At 39.1% G+C, this 24,140-nt stretch overlaps 1 pseudogene; it reads left to right on the forward strand.

Moving 5' to 3' along the window:
• Nucleotides 1–364: 364 nt before the first annotated feature.
• Nucleotides 365–13,451, forward strand: LOC118919951 (60S ribosomal protein L7-like; annotated as a pseudogene).
• The last annotated feature ends 10,689 nt before the right edge of the window (nt 13,452–24,140 follow it).

Below are 24,140 nucleotides of genomic sequence, written 5' to 3' on the forward strand. Positions count from 1 at the left end.
CTATCTGCCCGAAGAGAGCACCAGATTCCCCAGGTTAAGGACTCTGTCCTGCAAAACTGTCCTCCACTCTCCACTCCAGGCACTGGTCACAAGCCCCAGGCAGTTCCCTGTGCTTCTGACCTACCGGGTTATAAATTGAAGGTTCCCACGACCTCCCCTTGGGTTTGATTAATTTGTTAGAGCTGCTCAGAGAACTCAGGAAAACACTTACATTTACTAGTTTAATAAGGGATACCATAAAGGATACAAGTTAACAGCCAGATGAAGAGAGACATGGGGCAAGGCACCAAATAAAGGAGCTTCTGTCCTCGTGGAGCCTGGGGCCTGGCTCGGTGGCGTGTGGAGCCGTCCTGGCTCCCCAAGCATGGATGCTGTCTCCGACCAAGAAGCAGGGTCCAAGCCAGCAGGGCAGGAAGAGCAGATCAGGGAGTGAGATGAGCTCTTCTCAGGGGGTTTTGTGAGGGCTTCATTTCCTGACTGACTAAATCATTGGCCATTGGCTGATTCAGCCCCCAGCCCCTTCCCGTGGGTGGGGGTCCAAAAGTCTCTCACTAACATGACAAGACACCTATCTCACCTTTAAGACTCTGCAGTGTTTCCAGGAACTGTGGGTGAAGACCAAACATACCTGGGAAATACATATTTGGTCATATGAATGACCAAATATTTATTTCTTATGACTAATTATATCACAGTGGATATTTATTTTTCTACTATAAAAAACTTTCATTAACATCTGTATTTACACCTTTTCAAATTTGCACTATTTCCTTGGATTAAATATTTTAGAAATAGAATTGTTGGGCCATGTTATCTCTTATAACAGGTATAAGATATTAATACATTGTTGCTAAACTGCCCTCAAGAAAGTTGGTGCCACATTACCAATTCTGTTCTTCGTTGTCTCCAGAATGGATTTTAGTTCTGCTATTTCAGAGCTCATCTCACCCACCTCCCTTTTCCTTTCATCCCACTGACTTTCCATCTCAATCCATCCTACCTGTTTCTGAATCTGTTTCAAAAAGGTCAGTTACTTTGCACTCTTCTGAGGAGGTAAACTTTCCAAACATGTTTTCTGATTACTGTAGGGAAGCTTTTCAAAGGCCTGTGAATTATCTGAGTCTGAGGATGATGTCCCTTTTCTTGTTCTTGGTATTTTCCCATAGGCTTCTATTTATTATTGGTTTATTCTGTGTTATCCTCTGGGGAGGCAAGATCTATCCAGAGACATCCCACTTGTGGCTGCCTGTGGCCCTCAGGACTGCTCTCTCTTCTTTTGAGTGCTGGTTGGGTCTGTGAGTCAGATCTACAGGGAACGGCTGGCGATGCACACTGCTCCCGGCCCAATTCAAGCAGGCTGCCATCAGTTGTCTCTGCTGGAACATGAGGGGATGTTCTGTTCCTCTCATGCTCTGGAAACATAAAGTTCCTAGAAGAAGACAATCTCCTGCATGAATTTCTTCCTCGGTCCTGACCTCCAGGGCTCTACTTGAAGGGCGGTCACATCGCAGCTTAGTTGAGTACTTTGTATCTAATGGCTATCTGGTTACTATTCAGAACATCATGTAAAGACAGTGCATTAAAAAAAGACATAAACAGCACATCTCTATTCAAAGTGTCCACTGTGATTTGGCATTTCATTTATTTTGCATTCTAGCAACTGTCAGGGTCCTGAACTCTCAGCCTGCCTTACCCACAACCCTCAAAACAACCACACAAGGCAAGTAGGAGGCAGGTGTTCTTTTCCTTGAACTTCATGGGGAAAAAGAGGCACAGAGGGAGATAATGATACATCTGCTCAGTAGGTGGCCATCTGTGGTCCCTTGCTTCCCCTCCAGTGCTTTTTCCCGTGGCATTATGCTGCCAGGCCACCCATTTCCTGAGGTTAGCTGGGCTGCGGTGGAAGGTCAATTTGAATGAATCATTCAAACATATAAATTGCCTTGCTGCTGCTTAAAAGGTAAGTGCCCTCAATACAGGCTGCCCTGCTGAGCATTTGAGGTGTGGTGCTGAGTAAAACTGAATGCCATCCAGCCTTCCCCCAAAGGCCTGGGACATGTGTTTACCACTCAGACTGTAAATCTTGATCTACTTCTTCCTCCATAACAGCCTAGTCAGTAGGAAGTGCTTCTAATAATAGCAGCAGCAGATGAGCACCCACAATACCTGTCATCCTGAAGATGCTTTAGGAGACTATGTACAGGTGTTTCTGTGTCTATCTGGCTATACCTTTACCCATGCATCTGGAACTAGGTGGAAAAACCTGGTAACCAGGAAGTCATAGGACTATTCCTAAGAGGTTCAGCAGAGAAAGTAATCAGGTCCAGCTAACCACATTAGACTCATCACCTGCCATGAACTTGCATTCCTAGGAGAATGGAAATCAGCATTTACTAAGAATGTCTTGAGAATCTTTTGGTTTCAATGGAATGTAGACCTATAATGGGTCCAACAGGTGCAGAGGGGAGCCAGCTGTGAAAGGGTTAATAGGTCAGGTAGCCTGAAGGCTAATATTAGAAACTTAAAAAGTAATCACTTGTTGCTATTACAGAAATGGAAGCTGGTAGGAAAAAGAAAGAAAAAGAGACAGACAGAGACAGAGACAGAGACAGAGACAGAGACAGAGACAGAGACAGAGGGGATTTAAATTCTTATTTGGAGAAGTCAGAAGGTGAGGCGGGTAAACAAGACAATTCACTAGCAAACGAAAATGAGACTGAATTGTTATGGGTCCAGGAGGACTGTGAGGGGCTTTCAACTCTTCCTCATTCTGCAGATGAGATGTGGTCCTTTGCCCAGAGCCACACTTCAGGTGTGAAAGGCTGAGATAGGAATAATGGGAATTGGAGAAGAAAGATAATGACAGGGAGCTAGGAAAAGAGAATCTGAGATGAATTGGTTTCTTCAATTTCTTGAAACAGAGATATACATAACATACAAAAAATACAAATATGTACAACATATGAACATCTGTGACTTTTTCAAGAGAAAATCCTGGTTCTGTGAATAAATCTACCTTGTCATGCGTTGTGATAAACAAAATGTTACTCACAGGCTCAAGACTATTTAGAAACCTTTTCCTATTTCACAATCTCATTAGCTTGAAGACTTACGTAAAACCTGTTCTCTGCAGAAGCTTCTCATTTTGATCTCCACACTCTGACCATTCAGTTTCTAGTCAACCATAGAAAGGGGAATAATCTTAGAGAATGGGCCTAAAGGTAGGAAACCACTGTAACATTTAACATACAAGTCATACTTCTGGGGGGGAATATCCTCAGTTATCAAAAGAATTACAGTGGGTAGGGCAGTTTCGGGTTTCACTTCCTTCTTCTTCAGCCGTAATTTTAGAGGAGTGCCACGCTAAGCTATAAAACCAGAATTACACACTAAATTGTACTCATAGGCTTGGGTATGATTTCAGGGGTTTCTGGAGTGACAAAATATTTTCATTGACCTTACGTGGCTAAATTGTGCATTCCTTTTTTTCCCGTGCCAGATTTATATTATGGACATTTTCAAATATTCAGAAAAGTTGAAAGAAGAGTTCAATGAACACTCATATACTTTCTTCCTTGACTCATCAATGATTAATATTTTGCCATATCTGCTTTTCTTTGTCTGGACATTGTTTCTATTGATATCCTTTGAAAGTAAATTGTAGATATCATGCCATTTTATGCCAAAGTACTTCACCAAGCTTTACACTTGTGATGCCATAGAATGTGAGGATTCTTGAACAAGTAAATAAAGTCTTGCTTAGAAAAAGGTGGACAAGCTGAATTGTCAGTACAACTTCTGGGAATGGAGGTTTCTAGCACTTAGTTAATTATCACATTGATTCTCTAACACATGCTGCTATTTTACAAAGCATGTGTAAGAAATTCCTTCTTGGGTTTTTGTTTTAATAATTTCAAGAGGCACAAATCAAACCCATTCTAATTCTGCACTTTCATGTCCATTTTCTTCATTGTTTACTTCAAAATCACATCTTTATTACAATGTCCTCTGACACACACTAAAAGATAGAACTTGCTTTTTCCCTTCCAGCATATTAAGTACCAGAGTGATTTTGTAATATGTATTTGGAACTCTTAAGGAGAGAGTTAAGATCTTTCATTCTTTTGCTTGTGACTTGAATCATAATAAAATGCTCACTTTCCAAGGTGAAAGATGTTAAATATCTCATTAATACTTGCTGATGATTACAAGACATTACTGTATAGTATGTCATAATAGTGGTTAACTTCTCCAGAAGAATAATTATATTCCTTTCATGCACTCATATTATCTCTGCAGTTTTTTTATTTTAATTTTTAAACTTTTTTATTTTGGTATCCTTAATCTACAATTACATGAGGAACATTATGTTTACTAGACTCCCACCATCACCAAGTCCCCGCCACAAACCCCATTACAATCACTGTCCATCAGCGTAGTAAGATGCTGTAGAACCACTACTTGTTTTCTGTGTTGCACAGCCCTCCCCGTGCCTCCGCCCCCACATTATACATACTGATCATAGTGCCCCCTTTCTTTCCCCCCTGCCTATCCCTCCCTTCCCACCCATCGTCCCCAGTCCCTTTCCCTTTGGTAATTGTTAGTCCATTCTTGGGTTCTGTGAGTGTGCTGCTGTTTTGTTCCTTCAGTTTTTTCTTTGTTCTTATACTCCACAGATTAGTGAAATCATTTGGTACTTGTCTTCTCTGCCTGGCTTATTTCACTGAGCATAATACCCTCTAGCTCCATCCATGTTGTTGCAAATGGTAGGATTTGTTTTCTTCTTATGGCTGAATAATATTCCATTCCGTATATGTACCACCTCTGCTTTATCCATTCATCTACTGTTGGACACTTAGACTGCTTCCATTTCTTGGCTATTGTAAATAGTGCTGTGATAAACATAGGGGTGCATATGTCTTTTTCAAACTGGAGTGCTGAGTTCTTAGGGTAAATTCCTAGAAGTGGAATTCCTGGGTCAAATGGTATTTCTATTTTGAGCTTTTTGAGGAACCTCCATACTGCTTTCCACAATAGTTGAACTAATTTACATTTCCACCAGCAGTGTAGGAGGGTTCCCCTTTCTCCACAACCTTGCCAACATTTGTTGTTATTTGTCTTTTGGATAGTGGCGATCCTTACTGATGTGAGGTGATATCTCATTGCGGTTTTAATTTGCATTTCTCTGATGACTAGCTATGTGGAGCATCTTTTCATGTGTCTGTTGACCATCTGAATTTCTTCTTTGGAGAACTGTCTGTTCAGCTTCTCTGCCCATTTTTTAATTGGGTTATTTGTTTTTTGTTTGTTGAGGCATGTGAGCTCCTTATATATTCTGGACGTCAAGCCTTTATCGGATGTGTCATTTTCAAATATATTCTCCCATACTGTAGGATGCCTTTTTGTTCTATTGGTGGTATTCTTTGCTGTACAGAAGCTTTTCAGCTTGACATAGTCCCATGTGCTCATTTTTGCTTTTGTTTCCCTTGCCCAGGGAGATATGTTCATGAAGAAGTTGCTCATGTTTATGACCAAGAGATTTTTGCCTATGTTTTTTTCTAAGTTTTATGGTTTCATGACTTACATTCAGGTCTTGGATCCATTTCGAATTTACTTTTGTGTATGGGGTTAGACAATGATCCAGTTTCATTCTCCTACATGTAGCTGTCCAGTTTTGCCAACACCAGCTGTTGAAGAGACTGTCATTTCCCCATTGTATGTCCATGGCTCCTTTATTGTATATTAATTGGCCATATATGTTTGGGTTAATGTTTGGAGTCTCTATTCTGTTCCACTGGTCTGTGGCTCTGTTCTTGTGCCAGTACCAAATTGTCTTGATTACTGTGGCTTTGTAGTAGAGCTTGAAGTTGGGGAGCGAGATCCCCCCAACTTCATTCTTCCTTCTCAGGATTGCTTTGGCTATTCGGAGTCTTTTGCGGTTCCATGTGAATTTTAAAAGTATTTGTTCCAGTTCGTTGAAGAATGTTGTTGGTATTTTGATAGGGACTGCATTGATTCTGTAGATTGCTTTAGGTAGGATGGCCATTTTGACAATATTAATTCTTCCTAGCCAAGAGCATGGGATGAGTTTCCATTTGTTAGTGTCCTCTTTAATTTCTCTTAAGAGTGTCTTGTAGTTTTCAGGGTATAGTCTTTCACTTCCTTGGTTAGGTTTATTACTAGGTATTTTATTCTTTTTGATGCAATTGTAAATGGAATTGTTTTCCTGATTTCTCTTTCTATTAGTTCATCGTTAGTGTATAGGAAAGCAACAGATATCTGTGTATTAATTTTGTATCCTGCAACTTTGCTGAATTCAGATATTAGTTCTAGCAGTTTTGGAGTGGAGTCCTTAGGGTTTTTTATGTACAATATCATGTCATCTGCAAATAGTGACAGTTTGACTTCTCCTTTACCAATATGGATGCCTTGTATTTTTTTTGTTTTGTCTGATTGCCATGGCTAGGACCTCCAGTACTATGTTGAATAACAGTGGGGAGAGTGGGCATCCCTGTCTTGTTCACGATCTTAGAGGAAAGGCTTTCAGCTTCTTGCTGTTAAGTATGTTGGCTGTGGGTTTGTCATATATGGCCTTTATTATGTTGAGATACTTGCCCTCTATACCCATTTTGTTGAGAGTTTTTATCATGAATGGATGTTGAATTTTGTTGAATGCTTTTTCAGCATCTATAGAGATGATCATGTGGTTTTTGTCCTTCTTTTTGTTGATGTGGTGGCTGATGTTGATGGATTTTCTAATGTTGTACCATCCTTGCATCCTTGAGATGAATCCCACTTGGTCATGGTGTATGATCCTCTTGATGTATTTTTGAATTCGGTTTGCTAATATTTTGTTGAGTCTTTTTGTATTTATGTTCATCAGGGATATTGTTCTGTAATTTTCTTTTTTTGTCGTGTCTTTGCCTGCTTTTGATATTAGAGTGACGCTGGCTTCATAGAATGAGTTTGGAAGGATGCTCTCTTCTATTTTTTGGAAAACTTTAAGGAGGATGGGTATTATGTTTTCTCTGTATGTCTGATAAAATTCTAAGGTAAATCCATCTGGCCCGGGGGTTTTGTTCTTGGATAGTTTTCTGATTACCACTTCAATTTCGTTGCTGGTAATTGGTATGTTTAGATTTTCTGTTTCTTCCTTGGTCAGTCTTGGAAGGTTGTGTTTTTCTAGGAAGTCGTCCATTTCTCCTAGGTTTTCCAGCTTGTTAGCATATAGATTCTCATAGTATTCTGTAATTATTCTTTGTATTTCTGTGTGGTCTGTCGTGATTTTTCCTTTCTTGTTTCTGATTCTGTTGATGTGTGTAGATTCTCTTTTTCTCTTAATAAGTCTGGCTAGAGGCTTATCTATTTTGTTTATTTTGTCTAAGAACCAGCTCTTGGTTTCATTGATTTTTTTTCTATTGTTTTATTCTTCTCAATTTTATTTATTTCTTCTCTGATCTTTATTATGTCCCTCCTTCTGCTGACTTTGGGCCTCATTTTTTCTTCTTTTTCCAATTTCAATAATTGTGACTTTAGACTATTCATTTGGGATTATTCTTCCTTCTTTAAATAGGCCTGGATTGCTATATACTTTCCTCTTAGAACTGCTTTTGCTGTGTCCCACAGAAGCTGGAGCTTTGTGCTGTTGTTATAATTTGTCTCCATATATTGCTTGATCTCTATTTTAATTTGGTCATTGATCCATTGATTATTTAGGAGCATGTTGTTAAGCCTCCATGTGTTTGTGTGCCTTTTTGTTTTCTTTGTTCAATTTATTTCTACTTTTATGCCTTTTTGGTCTGAGAAGTTGGTTGGTACAATATCAATCTTTTGGAATTTACTGAGGCTCTTTTTGTGGCCTAGTATGTGGTCTTTTCTGGAAAATGTTCCATGTGCACTTGAGAAGAATGTGTATCCTGTTGCTTTTGGGTGTAGAGTTCTGTAGATGTCTATTAGGTTCATCTGTTCTAGTGTGTTGTTCAGTGTGTCTGTGTCTTTACTTATTTTCTGTCTGGTGGATCTGTTCTTTGCAGTGAGTGGTGTGTTGAAGTCTCCCAAAATGAATGCATTGCATTCTACTTCCTCCTTTAATTCTGTTAGTATTTGTTTCACATATGTTGGTGCTCCTGTATTGGGTGCATATATATTTATAATGGTTATATCCTCTTGTTGGACTGACCCCTTTATCATTGTGTAATGTCCTTCTTTATCTCTTGTTACTTTCTTTGTTTTGAAGTCTATTTTATCTGATACTAGTACTGCAACACCTGCTTTTTTCTCCCTATTGTTTGCCTGAAATATCTTTTTCCATCCCTTGACTTTTAGTCTGTGTATGTCTTTGGGTTTGAGGTGAGTCTCTTCTAAGCAGCATATAGATGGGTCTTGCTTTTTTATCCATTCTGTTACTCGGTGTCTTTTGATTGGTGCATGCAGTCCATTACATTTAGGGTGATTATTGAAAGATATGTACTTATCGCCATTGCAGTCTTTAGATCTGTGGTTACCAAAGGTTCAAGGGTAGCCTCTCTACTATACAACCACCCAACCTAACTTGCTTATCAAGCTATTATAAACACAGTCTGATGATTCTTTATTTCTCTTCCTTCTTATTCCTCCTCCTCCATTCTTTATTTGTTAGGTGTTTTATTCTGTACTCTTTTGTGCTTCCTTTGACTGCTTTTGTGAGTAGTTGGTTTTATTTTTTGCCTTTAGTTAGTATTTGGTTGGTCTGCTTTCTTTTCTGTGATTTTATTTTCTCTGGTGACATCTATTTAGCCTTAGAAGTGCTTCCATCTAGAGCAGTCCCTTTAAAATATCCTGTAGAGGTGGTTTGTGGGCGGCAAATTCCCTCAACTTTTGCTTGTCTGGGATTTGTTTAATCCCTCCTTCATATTTAAATGATAATCGTGCTGGATACAGTATTCTTGGTTCAAGGCCTTTCTGTTTCATTGCATTAAATATATCACGCCATTCTCTTTTGGCCTGTAAGGTTTCTGTTGAGAAGTCTGATGAAAGCCTGATGGGTTTTCCTCTGTAGGTGACCTTTTTTCTCTCTCTGGCTGCCTTTAATACTCTGTCCTTGTCCTTGATCTTTGCCATTCTAATTATTATGTGTCTTGGTGTTGTACTCCTTGGGTCCCTTGTGTTGAGAGATCTGTAGGCTTCCATGGTCTGAGAGACTATTTCCTCCCCCAGTTTGAGGAAGTTTTCAGCAATTATTTCTTCAAAGACACTTTCTATCCCTTTTCCTCTCTCTTCTTCTTCTCATACCCCTATAATGTGAATATTGTTCCATTTGGATTGGTCACACAGTTCTCTTAATATTCTTTCATTCCTGGAGATCCTTTTTTCTCTCTCTGTGTCAGCTTCTCTGTATTCCTGTTCTCTGATTTCTATTCCATTAACGGCCTCTTGCACCTCATCCAGTCTGCTCTTAAGTCCTTCCAGAGATTGTTTTATTTTTGTATTCTCCCTCCTAACTTGATCCTTTAGCTCTTGCATATTACTCTTCAGGTCCATCAGCATGGTTATGACCTTTATTGTGAATTCTTTTTCAGGAATATTGGTTAAATCTATCTCCCCAGGCTCCCTCTCGGGGGTTGACTGGGTAATTCTGGACTGGATCAAATTCTTCTGCCTTTTCATGGTGATAGAGGTAGTCGTAGGTAGTTGGCGCATGTGTCAGCTGGGAGAACAACGTCCCTTCCTGCACCTTGCCCTTCTCCGCTGCCTGTGCCTGTTACCCACACATGGGGAGCAGCTTCTGGTTTTATTTCCTGAGCCACCATGGGTGGGGCATCCTTTGGGGCAGCCTGGAGCCCTGTGGGGAGTGGCAGGCATGCTGGGTGTGCTCTCCTGTGAGTACGGCAACACTTCATGCCCTGTCACAGCTTCCTCTGTCTGTGCCGGGCAGCTGTGCTCTAGTGGGGCCTCTGAGTCTGGCCTGGGTGGCTGCACAGGAGGCTCTTGGTGGCTGCTGTGGGCGTGGCTGCTCTCAGGCTGCTCTCTTGCTGTGGCGGGGCCATGCTGGAGGGGGAATGGATGGAGGCTGTTTATCACCATGAGGGGCTTCAGAGCTGCGTTGCCTCCCAGGGAGTTAGGGTGCCTGGAGTTCTCCATAATTCCCAGCTGCTGGGCTGAGTATGCCAGGATGGTTCCATCCAGCTGTGAAGCCCCTGTCCCTTTAAGACTTTCAAAAAGCACTCACTTTTCTTTTATCCCAGGGGCGCCAGCTGTGGGGGACCCACTTCCATGTTTCACTGTTCTGTTTCCTTAATATCCAGCACACCATGCACTGTGTGTCTGTGCTCCCCATGCGGATGACTAGGGCTGGGTATTTAGCAGTCCTGGGCTCACTCTCCCTTCCTGCTCTGACTCCTCTCCTCCTGTCGGTGGGCTGGGATGGGGGGAGCGCTTGGGTCCCACTGGGCCGCGGCTTGTATTTTACCCCCTTTGTGAGGTGCTGAGTTCTCGCAGATGTAGATGTAGCCTGGCTGTTGTACTGTATCTTCTGGCCTCTCTTTTAGGAAAAGTTGTATTTGTTGTATTTTCAAAAATATATATGGTTTTTGGGAGGAGATTTCCGCTGCCCTACTCACACTGCCATCTTGGCTTCTCTCCCTATCTCTGCAGTTTTTTTTTTTTAAATAATTATTTTTTATTGAAGGGTAGTTGACGCACAGTATTACATTACATTAGTTTCAAGTGTACAACACAGTGGTAGAACATTTATATACATAATTCTAGGTTCCAGCTATCACCCTACCAAGCTGTTACAATATCTTGACTATATTCCTTATGCTATACATTACATCCCGGTTACTTATTTATTTTACCATTGGAAGTCTGTCCTTTTTTTTTTTTTTTTGTGAGGGCATCTCTCATATTTATTGATCAAATGGTTGTTAACGACAATAAAATTCTGTATAGGGGAGTCAATGCTCAGTGCACAATCATTAATCCACCCCAAGCCTAATTTTCGTCAGTCTCCAATCTTCTGAGGCATAACAAACAAGTTCTTACATGGAGAATAAATTCTTACATAGTGAATAAGTTACATAGTGAACAGTACAAGGGCAGCCATCAAAGAAACCTTCGGTTTTGCTCATGCATTATGAACTATAAACAGTCAGTTCAAATATGAATACTCATTTGGTTTTTATACTTGATTTATATGTGGATACCACATTTCTCTCTTTATTATTATTATTTTTAATAAAATGCTGAAGTGGTAGGTAGATACAAGATAAAGGTAGAAAACATAGTTTAGTGTTGTAAGAGAGCAAATGTAGATGATCAGGTGTGTGCCTGTAGACTATGTGTTAATCCAAGCTAGACCAGGGCAATAAAACATCCACGTATGCAGAAGATTTCTCTCAGAACAGGGGGGGTGAGGTTCTAAGCCTCACCTCTGTTGATCCCCAATTTCTCACCTGATGGCCCCCCTGCGACTGTGCCTGTCTTAGGTTGTTCCTCCCTTGAGGAATCTTACCCGTCTCTGGCTAACCAGTCATCTTCCGGAGCCATACAGGGAAATGTGAAGTTGGTAAGTGAGAGGGAAGCCTTATTGCTTGAAAAGGTTAGCTTTTTACTTCTTTGCATATTTATGCCCTGTGGCTTCTATGCCCAGCATTTGTCTTGAGGTATCTTTACCACTTGGAAGAATATCTCTGCAGTTTTTAACTGCTGTTTTGTTCCCAGTCCATCTTGTATACAAATACAGAACTTAGTGCCAGTCGATCAGTGATTAGATTATAGAAGAAATAAAGTATTCGTTAGGAAGCTACAAATGTCCTGTTTTTGTTTCAGAACACACCAGGGAATTTAATTCAAAGTTCCAAAAAAAAAATTGTTCTGAAAAAATCTTGACATATAGATGGGATATGAACATAATGAACCAGCTACAGAACAACACTCTCTAATACATCAATCCCCTCTCTGGCACTTTCCTTTCTATCAACTGTTTGTTCCTCATGACAGGTGAACATGTGGCTGCCATGACAAATCCTTAACAATAATGTTCTAAAATTGGACAGAAGCCACTATCATTGGACTATAATGATATATAAAACACAGTGAGAACCAGTTATTTTAAGTAAAAGTAGTACAGCTGCATAGCAAGCACTCAGGAACACAACTCTACCTTGTGTGTTTTGCTGCAATTCAGGTAGACAGTCTAGTCAAGCGGTTCTCAAAGATTAGGTGCCTGAGGATAACTAAGTGCCTGTCAAAACGCTGATTCCTTGGTCCTGATCCTAGAGGTTTTGATTTGGCAGATCTGGAGTGGGGCTAAGGAATCTTCATTCTATTTAGTTCCCCACTTGATTCTGATTCAAGCCATGATGGAACATGCCTTAGCTTATAATGTTTCCAACACCTAAGATGACAAGAACGTGTGTCATTGCTAAGCCTGATTCATTATGTGTGAGCTGATTTAATGCTTTTCCTTGCTGGTTGACCAGTGCTAATGGTCTCCATCCCATCCAAGAAGGAACAAGGAGCTCATATCCTGCAACTAAGAACAACTGTGTGGGCTGACTCTGAAAAAGATACTTTCTTCCCCTTCAATCCTGAAACAAACTTATATACAGACACCTGCCTAGTAGTATTCAAATAAGGCTGTGTGTGTGTGTGTGTGTGTGTGTGTGTGTGCATACACATGCACAGATGTACATTGGACCAAGATTAATCTTTCAAGGGTCTATCCCACAATTCTTATATAGTTCAACTGTGATGTGACATATGCCGTCATAAAGATCTCCATGTCCTGCACAATACTGCAATAAACTATTGCAGACTAAAGCACCTGAGAAAGAAGTTTGCTCCCCCAAAATACTTCAAAAGGCAAGGGAGAAGCTAATCTATGAAGAAGTTAAGCAGCATCATAAGGAAAATAGGCAGATGTACAGAAATAAGATTCAACTGGTGGGGATGATAAGAAAAGTGGGCAATGTCTATGTAACTGTAGACCCAAATGGGCATTTGTCTTCAGCATCCATTGTGTGAGCTGAAGCGCTCCCCAAAAGGTGTGGCAACTTCATCTCCTTTGTCAACTTTTCGATGGCACCTTTGTTAAGCTCAACAAGGCTTCAGTTCACATGCTGAAGATTGTGGAGCCATATACCATATGGGGGTACCTGAACCTGAAATCAGTGAGTTGATCTACAAGCATGGTAATGGCAAAACTTATCAATAAGTAGCTAATTGTCCTGACAGGTAACAGTTTGATCGCTCAATGTCTTGGTCAGTGGAGCATCATCTATGTGGAGGATCTCATTTATGAGATCTATACTGTTGGAAAATGCTTCAAAGAAGCAAACAGCTTCCTGTAGTCCTTCAAATTATCTTCTCCATGAGGTGGAATGAATTAAAGAAACTACACATTTTGTACAAGGTGGAGATGTTGGAACAGGGAATACCAGAGCAACAGGCTTGTTTGAAGGCTGTACTAAGGTGCATCCCATGATTATTTTTATAATAAGGTCAGTTAATAAACCATGACTATGTTCAACTTTTTTAAAAAAGGAAAATTTTAAACAATACAGTAAATATGGCTCTTTACCTTAAAAAGATCTGAAATTTGTCTGAGGAAGTGGGTGTTTGAAGGGTTGCAGCTTGTGATACATTGCAAAGTGGCAAGAAGGTAAGTTATCTCAAATCAGAGGAAAAATTGTAACACCAGATGTGGATGCATATGATTCATAACACACAGTGAACTGAAGTAGCTGGTAGATATGATATTTGAGGTGTGTATGTGCATGAGTGTGTGCGTATACAAACATTTTGTGTATTTCCAGGTAGCTTTGTTCAACTGGGTGCAGTTGTAGGCTTTCATCTAGTATTTCTCACTCATAAGATCTCACACAGGCAAAGACAAATTCGCATCATGCTCATATTGTTTCCAAATATGTTAATCACATTGGAACAAATTTGTGTTTTCAAGATAAGCATTACAGTAGAACTGACTGTACCTGTAAGGAATTCACATCAGAAGCAATAGTTTCAAGTTGCCTAGACTCAGGATAGCCAGCAGCGCATTACTGCCCTTCAAGTATTGTCTGTTTAGCAGGGTTTGGGGACTGAAAATATGAAGGTAGAGGTAATGGTGTTCCCTTCTAGTTCTGGACTATCCACATGGCCATGAAGGAATTCAGAGTCTCATAGGTATTACCTTATTCCATATTTTCATAGGCTGATTTAGGTGAGCAATTATCCAAGGGTTTAGGAGAGCTAGATAGAGGAAAAAAAGCTTTAGGAACTTTCAGAGGACTCACATTTTATTCTTAGCTCTGCGAGCTGTGTAACCTAAGGCAAGTCCCTTTACTTGGATTCATTTCCTCATCTATAAAATAAAGAAACTGGACTGTATTTCATTTCTCTAAGATCCCTCCTGAATCCAATATCTTGTGACACTGAGGCCTTCTATGTTGACTAAATGAGGAGAAAATGAGCATTTTTCAACTTCTTCAAAATTCTTCACATGGGTCAGCAATATTTTTTCTCATCCCAGATTGTTTTATTTTTTAAGCTAAAAATTCCTCTGTTTAATTATGTTGATTAATATTTAAATGGTAAGCCAATCTCATATTCTTGGGATAAGCCCGTGTAACTACAATGTATTATCATTTCTGTATGTTGTTGGATACAATTCACACTAAAAATTTTGTTAGGAAATTTTGCACCTATGTTTATAAGGGATATTGGTCAGTAGATTTCTTGTATCCATCTGATTTTGGTATCAGGGTTATGCTAGACTCACAGAATGAATTCATAGAATGAGTTTGGAAGTATTCCATCCTCTTTGGTTTTCTGGAAGAGTTTGTCTAGAATTGGCATTATTTCTTCCCTAAAAAATTAGGTACAACTTGGTAGACATTGGCCTTGTAGTTTTCTTTGGATAAGTGTATTTAATTACAAATTCAATTTCTTTAATAGATATAGGATGATTTGAGTTATTTGATAGTTGGTGAAATCTGTTCATTTTATCATCAAATTCATAAATTTGAATTTATTGGCACAAAGTTATTCATAATATTTCCTTATTATTCTTTTAATACCTGTTGAATCTATAGAGATAGCCCTTCTTTCATTCCTGATTTGGTAATTCCTGTCTTTTTTTTCTGCTTCTGATCAGTCTAGCTAAAGGTTTATCAATTTTATTGACTTAAAGAATTTCTAGCTTTTAGTTTCACTGATTTTTCTCTATTGTTTTTCTGTTTTCTATTTCATTGATTTCTACTCTGATTTTTATCACTTCATTTCTTCTGCTACTTTGGATTCAATTTGCTTCTTTTTTCTAGTTTCATAGGGCAAAAACTGCAACATTTAGTGCCATAACTTTCTAAGTATTGTCTTAAGGGCTTTATCAGATTCCTGTTACCTTTGTAACAAATAACCACACACTTAATGGCTTAAAACAACACAGAATTGTTCTCTTAAAAGATTGGAGGTTACAAGTCTAAATTCAGATGAACTGAGCTGAAGTCAAGATGTTGATAGGGCTGGTTCCTTCTGGAATCTCTGAGGTGAGACTTGATTTCCTTTGCTTTTTTCAGCTTCTAGTGCTGCCTCTGTTACTTGGCTTGTGACCCCTTCCCTGCATCTTCAAAGTGCATCACTCCAGTCTCTGCTTCTGCTCTCACATTGCCCTCTTCTCTTCTTCTGGCTCCTCCTCAGTTCCTCTTACAAGGATTACTGTGATTACAATGCCCCCCACCCCAATAATTCAAGATAATCTCCCTATCTCAAAATTCTTAATTTAAACACATCTGCAGAGTCCCTTCTGCCATTTAAGGTACATTCACAGGCTCTAGAGATTACAACATGGACCTATTTGTGGGCCATTTCCACCCTACCACTGAGGCATCTTATACAACTTGATATGCTGTGTTTTCATTTGCATGCATTTCAAAATACTCTCTAGTTTCCAAGTTGATTATTTTTTTGTCCCATTATTTATTTAAAAATGTGTTTTTTAGTTTCCAATTATATGGAGATTTCCCAAAGATCTTTCTGTTGTTGATTTTTCATTTAATCCACAATGGCCAGAGAACATACTTTTTATGACATGAATATTTAAAATTTATCAAGACTTGTTTTCTGCTCCACAATATGATGTATCTTGGTAAATATTGTATATGCATTTGGAAAGAATATGTTTTCTGCTGTTTTTGGGTGGCATGTTCTATAAACATCATTTGGGTCATGGTAGTTGATAGCATTGTTCAAGTCTTAGATAGCCTTACTGACTTTTATTTCTTCTATTAATTATTGAGAGAAGGCTGTTGAAACCTCTGACTATGATTATGGGTTTATTATTATTCCTTACAGTTCTATCAGTCTTTGCTTCATATTTATATGAAGCTCTGCTATTACATGCCTAAATGTTTAAGAGTGTTATGTTCTTGTGGTAGACGGACTCTTTATCATTATGAACAGACTTTCTATGTCCTTGGCAAGATTTTTTGCTTTGAAACCTTCTTTGTCTGATATTAGTATAGGTTCTCCAGCTTTAATTTGATTACCATTAGCCTGGCATATCTTTTCTGTCCTTTAACTTTTAACCTTTTGTGTCTTTATATTTAATATGCATTTCTTGTAGGCACTTGGGAAAATGGAAGTTCCTATGGCCAGGATCCTCATCCCACCCTAAACTAGTTGATGTAATTGGCCTACTGCTAGGCTACTGCTTCCATACTGGAAGGCAATAAGCTATTATTGACTGAGTCACTATAAAAAGAGCTCTGCCCAGTGCTCTGGGTGGAGGCAGAGAAGAGGTGGATTATGGACCTGCAGACAGCTGGATGCAGATGTGATTCTAGTGTTCATCCTACCACCATAAGCACAAAGATGGATGTAAACCCTTTTACCTGAAGAACAATTCCATTGTATTTCTCAGCCTCACTTAATCATAGTGAACTTGCCTGGGGCTGAAACCCTCAGGCAAGACAGCCCTAAATAGTGAATCTTGCTTTTATAGCCAGCTGGACATTTTCTGCGTTAAAAAAAAATATGGAATTTGTTTCTTAAGCAGTTTTGGGCTTACAGAAAAACTGAGTGGAAAGTGCAGAGAGGGTTTCCATACATTCTATCACTCCACCACCCCAGTTTCCCTATTATTAATATATTATATTAGTGTAACACATTTGTCACAATTTGTCTTTCTCTACTCTGGCTCCCATAACAAAATGCTACAGACTGGGTGGCTTAAGAGAAATTCATTTCTCAGTTTTGGAAGCTGAGAAGCCAAAATATTGATGTTACAGAGTTCTTATATAAGTCAAGATTTTTGGTTGTAAGTGACAGAAACAGATTTTTGTGTTGTTTGTTTCTTTGTCTTTGCTTTCTGCCCAGCTTTAGGTAGGTGTAGTTGACAAAAAATATTGTAATATATTTAAAGTGTACAATGCGATGCTTTGATAAAAGTATACATTGTGAAATGAATCCCACAATCAACTTGTTTAACGCATCCATCACATCACGTAGTTACCTTTTTTGTGTGGGTAGTGGGAATTCCTAAGGTCCTTTTGTGGTTCCATACCACTTACTTAGATTTCAAGAGTGGGCTCACTATTCTCAGAACTGATCAGAGTGGCTCACTCTGTTTACAAACTGTGCAAACAATTCAGTTTATGATGGACTTATACTTTCTTTCTGGGAGTCTGGGATTTGGGTATGAGCTAGGCAGAGGATGCCTACATAACCAGTCCTCAGTTATTATCCTAGGCTCTGAGTCTCTCATGAGCTTCCCTGGTAGAGAACATTTCACATGTGTTGTAAGAAATCCTTGGGGGATTAAGTTGTCCTGTGTGTGACTCCACTGGGAGGGGATTCCTGGAAAATTTGAACTGGTTTTCACTGAACTTCACCCTTGTGCCTTTTCTCTTTGCTGATTATGCTTGGTATCCTTTCAGGGTAATAAGCCCTAGCCATGTATGATTATATTCTAAGTCCTGTGAGTCCTCCTAGCAAATCGTTAACTCAGTGTGGTGTGAGGGACTATCTCTTCAAGATAATTTTGTGATGCATCTTTTAGAATCCTAAAGGTTGCATTGTTCTGGAAAAGTTTCTAGATTAATCTTTGGTTTGGTGTTCCCACAGGGTAGCATGAATTTGGAGCCTCCCACATTTGTGGCACAGACTTGAGGTTCTGATTTTGGATGGACGCCACTTTCGCTTGGTAGATAAAGAGTTTTTTTGACACTTCCCAAGGCAGTAGTCAGTGTCTTTCTATTTCATCGGCAGAGCAGCCTTGTGAGCCCTGGCTTTAAGGGAAGCTTGGATTCTCACCTCTTATCCCCATGAAACCACTAATACCCCAGTCCTTGGCCTCTGAGGCTTATATTGATTTTTCATTATTCTCTTGAGAGGTCTGGCTCTGACTCCTGTTTTGTGTCTCTGGCACCTGGGGATTTCCTTTACTTGCTTTCAAGCTTAGCTTTGTGTTAAACATTTTTGTTAGTTTTTTTTTTAACCAGGAATATTATTACTTGAGGGTGATTCTTCTGTGTCAGCTCAATCTGACCTATTGCCTAGAAATTGGAACTATGTCTTTCTCACCTTGAGTCCTCTTTAGCATAGAACCCAGACAAGGTATGTAGAAGGGGTGAACACATGTTGAATATATGAATAAATGGGTTGTGTACAACTTCGTTGATCCCTTAACTTCCAGTTTTGCTTCTCTGTAGACTGATGTCCACAACCATAAAATTTTTGGTCATAGCAGGTCTCTTTGTTCATAACCTAAGACAAAATGAGAAAAACTAATAGAAACACCAAGAACTTTTCCAGTTTGTGGGCATTGTCATACCTAGTCAAGATTATAGATACTGATCTGAGTATATATGCTGAGCGATGGCAATGCTCCCAGCTCAGCGAGTGTAGCAGAAGTGAAATCTGGCCATTTGCATTTCCCTGGAAGTATCCTGTCAGAGGGACTGTAGTGACACTCCCACTGCCACTGAAGGGAAGAGAGAGGGCTCTTGGAGGAGCAGGGCCACAGATTACTGTTATTTAATGGAAACCTCTCAAAGTACATTCTGTGGACAATGCAGGTTCAGTTTCAGAATGAAAGGGATCAAAAGAATCTTATCGGGGATCATCCATGACCATAATTCTTCTAATTGACTCTGTCTAAGGTAAGTTCCTATGCAGAAAAGGACTACTAGGTTTTCCAAATTCTGGATGCATGAAAGTGACACAGGTCTAATGATTTGCCACAGCTCTGAAGAAGAGAGTGGGCTAGAATAGACAAGACTGACATAGTGAGTAAAGGGAAGAGCTAAACAAAGTGTGGACAATAGGAGAGATAAATACTAAAAGCCTGGAGGCCAAGAGGTGAGTCGGGGCTGGGCCCCCATTACACAATCTCTGACTTCATTGTTTACATCTCCTTTGTAGTAATTGCCATCACCACAGCAGAATACATTTGTACAATCATTTACTAACTACCTCCTTCACTTAGCAATTACATTCCATGAGGAGATAGACTATGTATTACTCATCAAGACTTACAATACGAGACACACAGGAAAAATTTGTTAAATAAATGGATGGAGTCATGAAATCACCCTATGTTGGGTCTTTTTTCATGAGTCCCTCCTGAATCTGGATTGAATTCTGTATGGAACCTCCAAACTCACTGACCACCCCACAGTTCCATTAATAAAGTTCTAGCCCACACTTACTTCACCTCTCCATTTATGCAGCTCTGATCAGCTGACCAGGTCAAAGCAAAGGAGTTAAGCTCTGTGCTTTATTTTGCTTTCTATTTTCATTTTCGTTTGGCTTGGTTTTGTAACTTCCAAACAAAAGGTAGAGGAAATATTCAAAATACAGAGAAAAATGAAGGCAAACACTACTGCATTTATAACTTGACAGTAGTAACCCTCTGACACAAGGTCACAGAAAAGAAATCCAAAACTTAGTCCTTCTTGCTTTCTAACCGTACAGCACTGTGCCAGTCAGTCACTCCAGACCTTCAAACTTTGACCTATGTAGTAAATGAGCACTTTTCTTTGTGGTTAACCTCTTAAGAAAATAGTTATCAGGTGTTGGGAATTTTCTGCCTAAAATTCCCTGCTATATATTGACAATGAAGTATTTACCTCCTGGCCACCATTGACAAAAATGATCTTTGTCTAAGTAATATTTGCTGTAAGCTAATAGGAATTCTTAATTTTAACTTTTGAGGGCAAAGGTGAGATCTAACTATGTGAAGTAGTTTTATTGGTATTCAATTCAGGGATAGGTTAAGTAACATCTGTAGTTGAGGGTTCTTAGTGTGATCATTCCTTTTAAAGAATCATAATCTACACACTTGAAAAACAGACCAGCCGTGCCGCTAATATGGTTTATCGATGTTAAGGTACTTTGTAAATCTACTTGGAAAAATCCCCCAAATGGCTTTTGTTTATATATTTACTGAATATCTACTCTGAGTCGGTACTTTTCTATATGCTATATGTGACACAAAGATTCTCATCTATTACTATAAATAACATTGCACAAAATCTATATCAAAGTCATAACATGTGTCAAAAGAGAGTGAGAATGATCAAGAGAGATCAGAGAAAGCTGAGACATAATTAAGGGAAGTTTGTAGTGGGAGTGACCTTAAAAATGAAGTATTTCAGCAGAAAGCAATGGGAGTGGAGCCAAGAGGCTCATCAGTACAGCCATGGGCAGATGAAGGATCCAGGCAGTTCAGTGGGACTGGTGTGTTGGATACATGGGAGACAAGGGGACATACAACTGGAAAAATGATATAAGGCCAGAAAATGTAGGGTATTGAATGCTACTCTAAGGAATTTGAACTTAATTTTCCATAGGTAGTAACAAACAAGTCTTTGAGCAGGGCAATTACATGATTAACGTTCTACACTTAAGTCATTGTTTCCCAAATCAGGTGGATATTTAAAGTCACCTAGGGAAGTGTTTATTTTAAAACACAAATTGATAGGCTACACTTGGAGGTCTTAATTTGTTAGGATCTCCCAGATATGCTGGCTTTTCATCCTGATGCATCCTTTTCTCGGGGGAAGCAGCTCCCCTAGTGACAGTGACAACAGTGGTGACTCACAGGGTCCAGTGGTAGCAGAGCCACTGGCCATGTTCATTTTATAGCAGTGATGGCAGCAGAGAAATGGCCCTCAACCAAGCGGGGTGACCTTGGCAATGGGCCCAGCTGCTTGGACACCTGGCTTCCTGCTCCTTTTGTGAGCCAGGCTCTTCAAGTTTTCTGATGGTAAATTCCTATTCTGCTTAATTACCCAAGATATTTGTCTGCTGTTTGTGACTGAGTCCTCTGGCCAGTACAAAAGCCCAGTGGCAATTTCAGATGTTTCAGATGGCGATTCAGGAATGTTCAGTCCCTGCTCATTCGCCCCTATCTGCCTCTAACAGACAGAAGAAAACATACACATTATCCCTTTGTCCTCTGGGAGAAAGCCTAACTGCTTGATAGCAGAATCTGCTCCTGAACGTGAAATATGCTGGAAAAGCTATTCAGTGCTAGGATCTAAAAGTGACATTTACACCAAGCATATCCACCCCCTTCCCCAACTCCACTGTGTTACTCCCCTTGCTTGGCATAGATTCATTTGGCATAGATCGCTTGCCTAGTCAATCAAAATTCCTTTCTGATTCCAACTTTCTAATGCTTTGATTTTCTAAAGTCTTGATTCTTTAGGTCCCAGCTCCCATTCTTGAATTTAATTCCTCAGATTTCAGAAAAGTTGTAGCTGTGAGGCTGCCAAGATATTTTGGGAAGCAAGCAGCTGCTGCTACAGGTTTTAATTCTTTCTATTTGGTATCAGAGGTAACTTGTGTGTATTTTTAAAATCCCTGTTGGCCTTAAATAGATTTTATAAAGAAATGGTATCCCTTAGCTTAGCTGTGAACCTTCACGCCAAGACAAGAGTGTGTGATTACATGGAGTCCAGAGCTTTTGTTTTGATAGGGGACTTTTTTCTCATTCTTTACTATTTGCAGAATCAGAAACTATAAGTGTATGAGTTTTCATTTAAAATCGCTCATTTGTACTTTGCAAAAAATCCTTATTTTGACCCTAAGACTGAATGTCATGTTTTTTCCTCCAGGTGAAACAAAAAGGTTGTTTTATTGTACCATTTTACATTCCCACCAGCAATGTGTGAGTGATTGGGTCCACATCCTTGACTACATTTGGTATTGTCAGTGTTTTGGATTTTAGCCAAACTGATGTGTGCAATGTGATATCTCACTGTGATTTTGATTGGCATTTCTCTGCTGGTTAATGATGCTGGACACTTTTCATGTGCTTGTTTGCCATCTGTATATCTTCCTTAGTGAAATGACTCTATGTCTTCTGCCCATTTTCTAATTGGATTGTTTGTTTTTTTACTATTGAGTTTTGAGAGTTCTTTATATATTCTAGGTACTAGTCATTTGTCAGCTTTGCAAATATTTTCTCCTCGTGTGTAGCTTATCTTTTCATCATTTTAACAGGATATTGCACAGAGCAAAAGTTTTTTTATTTTGTTTTATTTTTGGTGAGGTTTAATTCACCAATTTTTCCTCTGATGGATCATGGTTTTGGTGTTAAGCCTAAGAATTCTCTGCTCAGTGCTGAATTCTGAAGCTTTCCTTGTTTATTTTCCCTGAAAATTTTATATTTTACATTGAAGTCTGTGACCCAGTTTGAGTTAATTTTTATATCAGGTGTGAGGTTGAGATTGAGGTTGATTTTTTTTTTTTTGTCTTTGGATGTTGATTGCTCCAGCACTATTTCCTGAAAAGGCTATTTTTCCTCCATTGAATTTCTCTCGCAACTTTGTCAAAAAATCAGTTGGCATACTTGTGTGGGTCTGTGGGTCTGTGTCTGGACTCTCAATTCTGTTCCATTGATCTGTGTGTCTATTCTCCCTCTATAACCTCACACTATAACCTACTGTAGCTATGTGAGTCGTGAAATTAGGTGGATTGAGTCCTCCCACTTAATCTTTTCAAAAACTTTTCAGCTATTTTAGTTGCCTTGCCTTTCCAGAATTTTAGAATAATCTTGTCTATATCTACAAATACATTACTGGAATTTTGAGTGTAACTGCATGAAACATGTATATCAATTTGGGGACAGCTGACGTATTTATTATGTTGCATCTTCCAATCCATAAAATAGTATGCCTCTCCATTTATTTACATCTTCTTTGAATTTTTCACCGGCATTTTATAGTTTTCTGTATACATGCCCTGTACATGTTTTTAAAGATTTATATCTAAAAATTTAATTGGTTTTTTGAAAATTGTTAATGGTATTATATTTTTAAGTTCAGCGTCCATGTGTTTATTGCTAATATGAAGAAATACTATCGATGTTTGTCATTGTTCTTGAATCCTGAGACCTTGCTAAGCTCGCTTATTAATTATAGGAGGTATTTTTCTTTTTAATTCTTTAGAATTTTCTATGTAGGCAATCATGCAAATAGGGACAGTTACTTTCTTTCCAACATAAATGCCTTTTATTTCCTTGTCTTGCTATATTGCACTGGCTAGAACTTCCAGTACTATGTTGAATGAGAGGGCTGAGAGCAGACATCTTTACTTTGTTCCCAGTTTTAGTGGGAATGCACTAGTCTTTCACCATAAAGTGTAATGTTAACTATAGGTTTTTTTGTAGATGTTTTTATGAGGTTGAGGAAGTTCTCCTTTGTTCCTGATAAATTAAGAGTTTTTATCATGAACAAGTGTTGGATTTCATCAAACCCTTTTTTCTGTCAGTTGATATGACCATATGCTTGCTTTCTTGAGCATGTTGATACGGTGGATTATATTCTTTGATTTTTGAATGTTGAAACTACCTTGCATACCTGGAACAAATCTCACTTGGTCTTGGCATTATCCTTTTAATACATAGTTGGATTTGCTAAAACATTTACAAAGACCTTATACCTAATATCTAAGGGTGTGTATATATGTGTGTGTATGTTGGGGTGAGGGACATGGTCATTATTAACAAACACCCCAAGTGGCTCATCAGACTAGATTTGGAGAGATGCTGAACTGAATTAGAGATAGAACCAGTTCCAACCAGCTAATGATTTAGATCAGGCAAAATTAACAGAATGAGGAGAAACAGATTATGAATGTAGGTAAGATTTTCAATG

Source organism: Manis pentadactyla, chromosome 2 (assembly GCF_030020395.1).
Source record: "Manis pentadactyla isolate mManPen7 chromosome 2, mManPen7.hap1, whole genome shotgun sequence".
Lineage (NCBI taxonomy): Eukaryota > Metazoa > Chordata > Mammalia > Pholidota > Manidae > Manis > Manis pentadactyla.